Source organism: Zootoca vivipara, chromosome 16 (genome assembly GCF_963506605.1).
Source record: "Zootoca vivipara chromosome 16, rZooViv1.1, whole genome shotgun sequence".
Classification (NCBI taxonomy): domain Eukaryota; kingdom Metazoa; phylum Chordata; class Lepidosauria; order Squamata; family Lacertidae; genus Zootoca; species Zootoca vivipara.
The window spans coordinates 30,322,513-30,334,016 of NC_083291.1; the positions used below are offsets into that span (position 1 = coordinate 30,322,513).

An 11,504-nucleotide genomic window follows, 5' to 3' on the forward strand; every position below is an offset into this window, starting at 1 on the left:
GAGGAGGAATGACCACTGGGAGGAGCGCAGAGAGAAGAAACACCAGAGTGCATCTACAGCAGCACAAACGGATGCCTTCATCTGCCCCAGTCATAACGAAACTTTTCTCTCCCATAGTGGTCTCTACAGCCACAGTAGGCGCTGCAACCTTCCAACAGCTTGACCTCACCCCCAAAGATGCACCCCATTCACTGTGTCCCAAGACAGACAGGTGCCAAGAACATAACAGTTTGTAAAACTGCAATGTTTAAGTGTCTACAGCAGGTATCCCCAAACTCGGCCCTCCAGATGTTTTGGGACTACAACTCCCATCATCCCTAGCTAATAAGATCAGTGGTCGGGGATAATGGAAATTGTAGTCCCAAAACGTCTGGAGGGCAGAGTTTGGGGATGCCTGGTCTACAGTATCTTTACAAGGGAAAAGGACAGGGAGAAAACCAGAACAACTTGGTCACACCCCTGTGACTTCCTAGCAGCCCCACTAGCTGTCACTAGTCGTATGACATCTCCATTTTAATTGTGCTTTAATAATGGCAGAAAAGCAAGGCCTTAGCTTCACTAAAGGGCTACATTATAGAAGCACTCTTAAAGTTAAAAAATCTAAAAGACAGTGATTGTATTGTACAAAATGATAGTTTGCACATATTCAAAGCTGCCACGTTATCCCTTTTTTAAAGGGATTTTCCCTTATGCTGAATAGGCTTCCTCGCGAGAAAAGGGAAAACTTGGCAGCTATGCATATTGCAAAATAAAATGGCTTTGTAAATCCTGGCAGACCTCATTAAATCAATAACTAAATTGCAAGCAAGTCCCTCAGCTGCAGTTAACAGAACTCACACATCAGGGTGGAGTTGGAGAGTTCTTATTTTGTAAATAAACAAATGGGGTTTGTTATTAATAATAATTTGGAAGTTTTCAGAAGTGGTTACATTTTAACTCTGCGAAAGAATCAGTCTGGAAAAAAGTAATTTTTGTCTAAAAGTGTTATGTGTGTGTGTGCGCGCGTGCAAAAGGAATTTAGTGTATTTGATTTTATCATTAGTGAAAATGATCTATTTTAACAGCTGGTCAAACTTTTCGGTGCCAAAATTTTAATGACAAATTGTGACATTTTCTTTCAAATATTATATGCATTTTTTTCAGCTTTGCAGATGGTTAGTGACTGCATAATACACAAATCATTAAATCATTCTAACCAGCATTTGAAACCTGTTAAAATATGCTAAAATGGCAAACTTTCAAAAGATACTCATCTCTTATTAAATATACAGTCAGGTCCAAAGAGATTTATCACTATTATTCTAAACCATCTAATTTGTTGGAAAGTAACCTGATAGGACATAAAGTAGGATAGGCAACCCAATGCCACTGAACTTCACATGATCACATATTCAAGTAATTTCCCCCTGCTATGTGTTTAAGTATGGGACCCAGGTGGCGCTGTGGTTAAACCACTGAGCCTAGGACTTGCTGATCAGAAGGTCGGCGGTTCGAATCCCTGTGACGGGGTGAGCTCCCGTTGCTTGGTCCCAGCTCCTGCCAACCTAGCAGTTCGAAAGCACGTCAAAATGCAAGTAGATAAATAGGAACCGCTACAGCGGGAAGGTAAACGGCGTTTCCATGTGCTGCTCTGGTTTGCCAGAAGCGGCTTTGTCATGCTGGCCACATGACCTGGAAGCTATACACCGGCTCCCTCGGCCAATAATGCGAGATGAGCGCGCAACCCCAGAGTCGGTCACGACTGGACCTAATGGTCAGGGGTCCCTTTACCTTTACCTTTTATGTGTTTAAGTCTCTTTTCCACACACAGTTCTTAATTCTTTCAGCTCAGTTCTACTACCTACATGTCCAAGACATGCTATTGAGGGCAAGTAAACTCAAGCAAAACTAGCCTTGTGGGTAGATGGTTCCCAAGTTTGAGACAGGTCAGCTACTTGTTCTGGACAGGGTTGCATTCTCCCTGAAGGACCAGACATGTCACTTGAGATTAATCTCCTGGATTAATCTTTGTTGCCTGAGGTCCAGGTGGCCTCAATAGCTTAGAGTGCCTTTTACCAGCTTTGTTTGGTATGCCAGCAATTACCATTTATGAATAAGGCTCATTCAGCCACAGTGGTTCATATATTGGTAACCCCTATAAAGAGTATTAAGGGACCCAGGTGGTGCTGTGGTTAAACCACTGAGCCTAGGGCTTGCTGATCAGAAGGTCGGCGGTTCGAATCCCTGTGACGGGGTGAGCTCCCGTTGCTCGGTCCCAGCTCCTGCCAACCTAGCATTTCGAAAGCATGTCAAAATGCAAGTAGATAAATAGGAACCGCTACAGCGGGAAGGTAAACGGCGTTTCCATGTGCTGCTCTGGTTTGCCAGAAGCAGCTTTGTCATGCTGGCCACATGACCTGGAAGCTATACGCCGGCTCCCTCGGCCAATAATGCGAGATGAGCGCGCAACCCCAGAGTCGGTCATGACTGGACCTAATGGTCAGGGGTCCCTTTACCTTTACCTTTATAAAGAGTATTAAAGGTAAAGGGACAATTAGGTCCAGTCGTGGAGAATTTTGGGGTTGCGGCGCTCATCTCGCTTTACTGGCCGAGGGAGCCGGCGTACAGTAGTCATGTGGCCAGCATGACTAAGCCACTTCTGGCGAACCAGAGCAGCACATGGAAACACCGTTTACCTTTCTGCCGGAGCAGTACCTATTTATCTACTTGCACTTTGACGTGCTTTCGAACTGCTAGGTTGGCAGGAGCAGGGACCGTCGTGAGGATTCAAACCGCCGACCTTCTGATCAGCAAGCCCTAGGCTCTGTGGTTTAACCCACAGCGTATTAGGAGCTGCTAAAAGGCTCCCATTTTGAAACAGCTTTCTTTTTCCTGCAATGGGATTTCCTCTTTTTTGTTCCCCCTTGCTTTTTTTGTTTGGATGTAATTACCTATTCTCCACAAAGGCTCAGTTGGCAGAGGCTAGCACAGTTGCCTTCAAAAAAGTTGTGCACCTGGGATCCCTACAGTGCTCCTATGTATAAGGAACCTGACTTTGAATTTTCAAAGATTTAGGTCTTTTCTCAGGCACCAGGGCCTTTTTTTGGACTAAGGAACCACTTGCCACTTAGGAGCTGTGAGATAGTGGGGTAACTAACAACAGTTGTGTAAAATGGGCTGTATCACAACTTCTGCTCAGCTAGCCACTTCACTCTTTAATTTATGAATGCTGCTTTGAAACTTGTGTTATCTTACAGGGTATTTCGGGTTTTGCCCCTCTGAAGCTATGTGGGAATTGCATGCTTTGCTTATTCAAAGGAGTCTTATACACTCCAGGCACCTGCCTTGATTCACTGGAATCTTTTAATTGAATTTTGTGTTCAATTGCTCTATTTTTTTCAAAAGTTAGTGCCTCTTAATGATTAGATTTTAGCCAGGTCATCCAAGACTGGGCTAGACTGATCTTCTACCCTGCTGCTGAGGTTTCTTTCTTTTTGCTGCTGCAGAGTCAATAATGAACCCTTCTGTTACCTGTGGATTTTATTTCTGTTTTATCTTAAATTTCTAGCTTTTTATCAAAGTGGGGACAACCATCTGGCTTTGACCATCCATTTTTTACCACCCTAAAACCTGGTTTTTAGAGTAAAATTTATTTATTTATTTATTTAATAAAATTTATACATTGTTTGGTTTTTTAAAACCCCAAAACAGAAAGTGGCTTACAAAAATATTGAATTTGCAGTTCCTTTCCTCCCCACTCCAAAGCTTTCTTGGCCTATAATTAAACTGTTTCTCTCTGATATCTGAGTGAGGAAAATGAGATGGGATGACAAGTATATACTGAACTGTGAAACCAAAGTAGCAAGAGTGGCTGCAATTCCAACCTCACTTGCTAGGACCAAACCCCACTAAATATAATAGGACTTAATTCTGAGTAGACATAGTTAGGTTGCAGCCGTAGTTAGATTTGTGATGGGCCATTAGCCACTTTATGAACTCTGAAAGTGAACATGCCAGGAAGTTAATCCAAATATCTGTTGATGTCTGAGACAAGCCTGTCTATTTTAACTATTCATTAATAAGACATATATTTCTGCATCAGAAAATGATGAAACAAAACATGGACTTGTGCAAATTAAAGCAACTGCAGTGGAGTCAAATATACCAGATGAAAGTGCAAATGAATATCATAATGGATTGAGGCTTGTCCGTACATCCCTAAACTCAGCAGAACAAAGAATATAACCATATTTTTTAAAACAAATGAAATCTGAAGTAGCAAATAAAAAGAGTCATCCTCCACCCACCCACAGAAAACCTTCATGAAATAAAATAGTAGTGCTGATTTCACAAGAGTGCTACTGCTGGTGGGTGGGAAGAAGAGAGATGAATACGGTATGTTTTTATGTCTATATGCTAGTTTTGTCACATGTGGCTCTTTTCTGTTGTTGTCTTTATAGTATAAGATAATTGTTTTTGTGTGGCACCACTTAATCTTCTTTTGCCCATGTCGTGGTATAAGTGGATTTTGGAATTGAAATCAAGCTCCCATCCTCAAACAGCATTATCAGCACAAGTTTGGTCCTTTAGTGACTGGGTCGTGGGAGTTAAGCAGGATTTCAGAGTGGTGGCACACAGTAGAGCCAATACTGAGCAAATGCTTTCCTAAACATTATTGTCCCAATTCAGCATGAAGCTTTCGAATGCAAGCCACTTTAAAATGAACAGGATCGACACATGAGCCAAGCATAGTTCTGAATAGTTTCAGTAGAGTTGGTGCAGAAGTATTTCCAGTTAGACTGTTCTTTGACAAATGGCAAGCTATAACAAATCAAAACTTTTTCTTATAAGCAAGTTTTGGCTGGTGTCAAGATTATATTTGCTTTGAATAAATAAGAAGCACAGAAAGAACTGCTGCAATGAAAATAATACTTTACCTCTAAACAATCTTTATCCCCACCGCTGTTAATGAATGCACCCTGAACCTATTTTTTTTTTACAGTCAGAAAAATATTCTCTGGGCTTGAAGCCCTATTCTAATTCTGTGGAATAACTCAGAGATACCAAGAGCTTCCCGCAAGTCATTGCAGGGGCTGCTTTCTTCTAAAGAAGCCTGTCTTAACTCTCTGTCAGGGCTGGCCTGACTTCACAAGCAATACAAGCTTTTTGTTTGGAGAGCAGCAATGTATCAGGGATTCTAACGAAAGAGGATGAAATACAAGAAGTTCACCCAGAATCTATTGAATTCATCAGATGAGTAGTACATTGCCCAGGCTCTTCTTCTGCAACCTTCTACAGTACTTTTATTCTGCAAGTGGTTGTCATCAGCAAGGGCAAGCAACTGGAAGTTTGCTCACTCTGCAACTACTCAACCGCTACTTAGCAGCAATTCCACAGAGCTGCAAAACGTAAGGTTCTGTTTTAAGATCAGTTAAAGTCTAGACCATTTTTGGTGGGGGGAACCCAGAGAAGCAGACCCTTGCCTTTCCGGAGGAGCTTCAACTGCCCACATCCCCATTCAATCATCATCAACTGTCCACTCTGCTAACAAAAATTCTCATTAAAACTGACCTAAATCCCTTCTTCAAAATTCTGGTAAATGGACTTTGGTGAAGCCCAGTAGTTGAGCCACAAGTTCTTAAATCGCATAAATCCCCAGGCCCTGATGGGTTTACAAGTGAGGTTTACGTATATTTTGGTGATGTTGCCTTATATCTGGTGCACCTCCTTAATGGGATCCAGGACAGTGTCCAATTTTCTGTTATGTGGACACAATCGAGGATCACCCCCCGAGGATGGAATCCTCAGTATTAACAGTATTAAATAATGATTATAAAATCATATTAATTTTAATAACTCAATTTAAATGCCATATAACTGGAATTCTCCACCCAGATCAGTTTGGACTTATTCTACACATATATATCACAAATCCAGTGCACAGGCTTTTCAATAGAATTAATTATTGTAAAAAAATTCTTTTTAATTTTCCATTTATTTTGTATAATACTAATGAAATACTAATGAAATAACCTCAGGGAACCAGTTTGTTCCCTCAAGGACAAGATAGTTTACCTGGAGAACCTGAGCAAGAAAGAGAGGTGGGTGGGTCCCCTTCAGGGATGTGGAGTTCCCCCAAAGTTCTGTATTGGCACCTGGGCTTATTAACTTATTAATAAATTATCTGTAGTTAGGGGTGAGTAGTGAAGTGGTCAAGGTTGTGGAGGGCACCAAATAATTCACAATGGCAAGAACAAAATGGAATTGCCAGGTACTCCAAAAGGACCTCTCTAAACTGGATGAATGGGCATTAAAATTGCAATGTAAGCAAGTGTAAAGTGACACATCAGAGCAAAGAATCCTATACGTATGCCTTCCTTCAAATATATTCTAATGGGGTTCAAACTAGAAATGACCAACCAGGAGCAAGCCTTTGGTGTTAGCATGAATAAGGTAAAGGGACCCCTGACCATTAGGTCCAGTCGTGACCGACTCTGGGGTTGCGCGCTCATCTCGCATTATTGGCCGAGGGAGCCGGCGTATAGCTTCCAGGTCTGTGGCCAGCATGACAAAGCCGCTTCCGGCGAACCAGAGCAGCACACGGAAACGCCGTTTACCTTCCCGCTGTAGCGGTTCCTATTTATCTACTTGCATTCTGACGTGCTTTCGAACTGCTAGGTTGGCAGGAGCTGGGACCGAGCAACGGGAGCTCACCCCGTCACAGGGATTCGAACCGCCGACCTTCTGATCAGCAAGCCCTAGGCTCAGTGGTTTAACCACAGCGCCACCTGGGTCCCTGTTAGCATGAATAGCTTGATGAAAATGTTGACCCAAAGTGCAGAAGATCAATAGGAAGAGAGTTTAAAATAAAACTGCCAATATCATAAGGCCATTAATCTATGGTGCAACCTCACCTGGAATGCTGTGTACAGTTCTCATTGCTTTGTTTAAAGGTGCCACTCCCCACACCCGCTGTGCCTTGTTCCTCCTGCTCACTATACTCAACCCTCTGTCACTTTTCTCCTCGGTTTTTCTCTACCCCTGCTTTACTCAAACATCACCTGTTGCTTAAAAGTACCACTTTCCCCCATTTCAGTGTTCTTCCCTTCTCAACATACTCAAACGTCTCCCTCTTCCACCCCTCAGCTGCCCAATGTGATATGAAAGACTGCAGAACCCTCAAATATTCCAGTTTTTTTACTCAAACTTTTGTCATTGTTTAGAACAAATTTCTTCTCACTTTTCTCCATATCTGCTTTACTTAAACCACCTCTTCCCCCCATCTCAGTGTCTGTCCCTTCTCACTACTATTCCATGGTCACTGCTGTTTTGTTTTTGTTTTTTTTTGCTCCCCCCACCCTGACATCATGCAAATCCAGGATTCTTATGAGACATTGCAAATCCTCCAAGGGGGGCTGCATGATGACAGCCTTATATTTTTATGCATTGTGAGAAGAATTTTTTTGCAAGAAATAAACATACATCTAGAAGTACTACGATTAGAGAAACAATATCTTCTAGTACCAGGAAATCCAAGTCTGCCCTTGCCATAGCCTCAGCATACTCATGCCTTGCTGATCTAAGATAGCAACCGAAACCTTGCTCCACCACCATTGAGTCATCCCACTCCACATCCCACTGCTTTCTGATATGCCTATCCTTCTGTGGACTGGCCTCATAGTCTCTCTTTGTTCTGCAGTTTGCTAACTTCCCTGGGGTAAATGTGTCTCTGATTTAGTTTTAGTACCGTATACATTTGAGCCTTCAGATGTGCTGGGCATGTTCCCTCCATGGGGAAGGAATTCTTGGATGAGAAAAGAGCTTCTGAGATTATCTACACCCTAGGGAGGCAAAGAGGATTCCTGGGGTGCCACACTCATCTTACTTTGTGGTGTGTATGATAAGCACTCTCTGTACTTTCTCTTCCTTTAATATTCCTGTCTGGCATAAGAAGTTTATTCTGGAGTGGCCATTTTTAAATACTTTCTCATTTAAATATATTTTGGTTGCCAGGTGTGCTGGGAATCGATTGAGATGTTAGTGGAGGAAGTGCTTGTAAAAATCAAAATTGCCCAGTAGTGTATTCCATGGTTCTGAAATCCATCTTGTCAAGATTTATCCTATTTTATGGCGTGCCAGCTACTTCTTTTTAGATTCATGGTGTCTGTAATTTAGCCAGACCATCTAGGAGCTTACAAAAGTGAACACAATGCACAGATGAATTCCTTCAGCCACTAGGTTTACCATATAAGTCTGTCTGTTGCTCCTCTCACCACAGTTCTTTGCCATATAACCAACCTCTCACTTTCATCTCTTCCCCGACTCCTTCTCTGTCCTTGCAGACTTCTGTAGCACTTGGCTTTATATGCAAACTGAAAAAGAAGAAGCCTAAAGGGCTAAAGGCTGCAACATTCTACTTAAGATCTGTTGCATGTTTAACTGGTTCCTATCAACTTTGATTTTGCAGAACTGATAAATATTCCCCCCCCCCCCTGTAATCTCAAAGTTCACAAGAAGAACAAGATTCTTTGGAGAACCTTGGAAAATTTGCAAGTCTTTAAGTTTAACCTTGAAAAGCAGTCTCAAGCTGCAGGTGATAGTAGCAGAACCATTTTTAAAGCCTTGGTTTGACCCAATCAAATAAAAATGTGAGGGCCCAGTTTTAAGATTGTAAGGGGCAGATCTTTGCCCATGGATTACCTCCCTGCAGTTATTCCAGCAGAGACAGATTTAGGGTAGTGTGATCAGTGCAGCCACATTGGGCACTGAGCCGAAAGGGATGCCAAAGGGTTTAGCAACTATGACATAGTGCATGTGTAGAATGGAAAGTGATGCCAAATTTTGGCGTGCCACTGAGATTTGAAAGACTGAAGTTCGCCCCTGCCTCTAGGCACTGCCAAGCTCATTTTTGGTATCAGAGACCAACTGTGGAAGAGAGTAGGAACATAAGCTGCAGGAGGGAAGGGAAGTTCAGAACCCCTCACCTATATGGCCACCTGCACTTAAAAGCACCTCTCCCTCCCAAGTCTTGCATTATGTGATTAGAACAGGCCCAGGTTTAAACAACCGTAGAAAGGGCTAAGGAAGAAAGGCCATCCAGTGAATTTCACGGGGCTCTGAACCTCTTTCTCTCGTTTATTCTACAAAACAAGGTTTCAATCGGATCAGTTTTTTAAAAAATCAACATCTGATTGCAATAATTATGATTAAATTTCATGTTAACTCAATACATCATAAATATTTTTCTGCTGGTCCTCACGTCTCCAAAAATCTTTCCAGATATCATTGCATGTTTCCACTCTCCTTCTCTGATGAACGTATTGCCTCATAAACCAATTCAGATTAATGCTTTTGTACCATACTTTTGAGTATTTACCCGTCATTTCTCATCCATTTCTAGATGAAAAAAATGTCAAAGAAAAGTTGAAATTCTACAGAACAGGACTGTATTTCTTCCGCATAATCAATAACACCGAACCAATCTATTCAAATTCATCCAATGATGATGTGGCTAAAATCAAAAGGAGCATCATTGGTACCAAGGCTTCTCATCTGTACAAAAGGGTAATGTTCTCCCTTTAGTGTTACTGCCGTGCTCATAGCCAGCAAGTAGATTTGAGAAACAAATCAATTTTTTTTTATTGACAAGATAGAACTGCAAAGTTATAGATGGCTAAGATTTTTTTTTTAACCTGACAAGTTAGTAGTGAAATACCAACACACATCTTGGTTCTGCGTGAGATTTGAAAGAAACAGCCTTGAGTACAGTTCACACATGTTCAAGCGATGTACACATATATGCATGAACCGGCTCTTGACCGTACACATCACTGTCTTAGAACCTCAGTCCTACATCTGAAAAAACGGGAACAACTTCTCTCACTGGCAGCAATACAAACAGGATTAAAAGTGCTGTCATTCCCCCCCCCCTTGCCACCTAGCAAAACCGATGACCCTCTCTCCTATGTTCCATTCTATAGTATTTAAAAGGCACTCCTATGTCTGAAGAAAAAAAAAACACAAGAGAGAATTGGCTGAGGCACGGAGGCAGATGTTTGCTTGCACACTTTCACAAACACAGAAATAATTTGACAGAAACGAGGCAGCCCAGAAAGGGGAGACACAGGCCCATGTTTTTTTTTGCTGCAACATGTTAAGTGACCCTTCTGCAGCCTTCAAAGAGAGTAATAACAATGCCTCCCTCTGTCACCTGCTTATTTTGTGAGGATTTTAAAGTTCCTCTGGACCTCAGCATTGGGAGGATTGGGGGGGGGGAGTCATGTTCATCCCTCCGAGCTATGGGTCTCGCTGAGAGCGTCATAACCAGCACCACCTTTTTCACACACACCCCTTCTTGGGGAGGAATAGCCCCTTCCTAAAGCTTATAAGCGCCTCTCATGCCGCTGTTCCCTCCGGGGCACGAAAAAGTTACCCCTGGTGCTAAGTGATGGAAAACCTATACAGTACTTCCCATTTGGCTTTCCTCGGGCAATGTTTCGTTCCGGATTGTTTTAAACCCGCTTCGAGGTGGTGGTTGCCTGCCCCCCCCCCATCCCCACCCCAATAATTTGCCATTATGAATAATCACCACAAAAGAGTTGGAAAGGGATACTCAAGGGCCATCTAGTCCAACCCGCCTGCAATGCAGGAATCTTTCCCCCTAAGGATAATAAAAAACCGTTCTAGAGATTAAAAACAAAACAAAAACCCGTACAGTCCCCAAGCGAGCCGGGAGGACGGGGGAGACTTACTACAGGGCGTGAGAAGGAAAGGCAGGCTCGGCGAGGCAGCCGCATTTTCCCGAAGGCAGCGAAGGTCTGTCCCTCTTTCTCTCCCCTCAGGATCTCCTCAGGATCCCCCCCGGCAGAGGTGCCGCTTCGCCGCGGCGCAACAGATGAGTCCGGGGGGTGAGGGATCGGGAGCGAGCAGCGGCTTCTCCGGGATGGCGAGGCGGGATGTGGGCGTGCGTGGTGGATCCTTCCCACCCACCCACGCCGGCTCCGGCAGGGCAGGCAGGCAAAGCGTCGTCGGCGAAGCTCCTCTTCGGCTCCCCTCACACAAGGGACGCCGCTCGCCTCAGACGGAGGAGGGCTTCTCCCCGACTGGCTCCTTCAGTCTGCCGACACCAGCAAGAGCGCGCGCGCGCACGAACACACACACACAAAAAAACCACACACACACAAACACCTGGGAAAGGCGGGAATAGGCGCCTCGCCTCCGCGCGCCGCCTCTAGGTTCCTGAGGGAACGCAGGCTTTACAACCGGTAGTAGCTGACAAGGGCGACCCGGCGAGGGCTCCGCCGTTCTTAAGTCAGGGCCTTTCCCCCCAAATGCCCCTTACAGTGGTACCTTAGTTCTCAAGATTAATCCGTTCCGGAAGTCTGGTTCCAAAACCAAAGCGTTCCAAAACCAAGGCGCGCTTTCCCATAGAATGGAATGCAAAACGGATTGATCCGTTCCAGACTTTGGAAAACAACCCCTAAAACAGTTCTAGTTACAGGTAGGTAGCCGTGTTGCTCTGAGTC

General features: G+C 43.7%; 1 protein-coding gene across 1 annotated transcript in view; it reads right to left on the reverse strand.

Annotated features, from left to right (window-relative positions):
• TRPC4 (transient receptor potential cation channel subfamily C member 4) overlaps window positions 1-10,816 on the reverse strand; it is a 66,959-nt gene extending 56,143 nt beyond the window's left edge. The window contains exon 1 of the mRNA XM_035097403.2: window positions 10,731-10,816. The gene's annotated coding sequence lies outside the window, so the exon portion shown is untranslated. The remainder of the gene's footprint in view (window positions 1-10,730) is intronic.
• Between the last annotated feature and the right edge of the window lie 688 nt (window positions 10,817-11,504).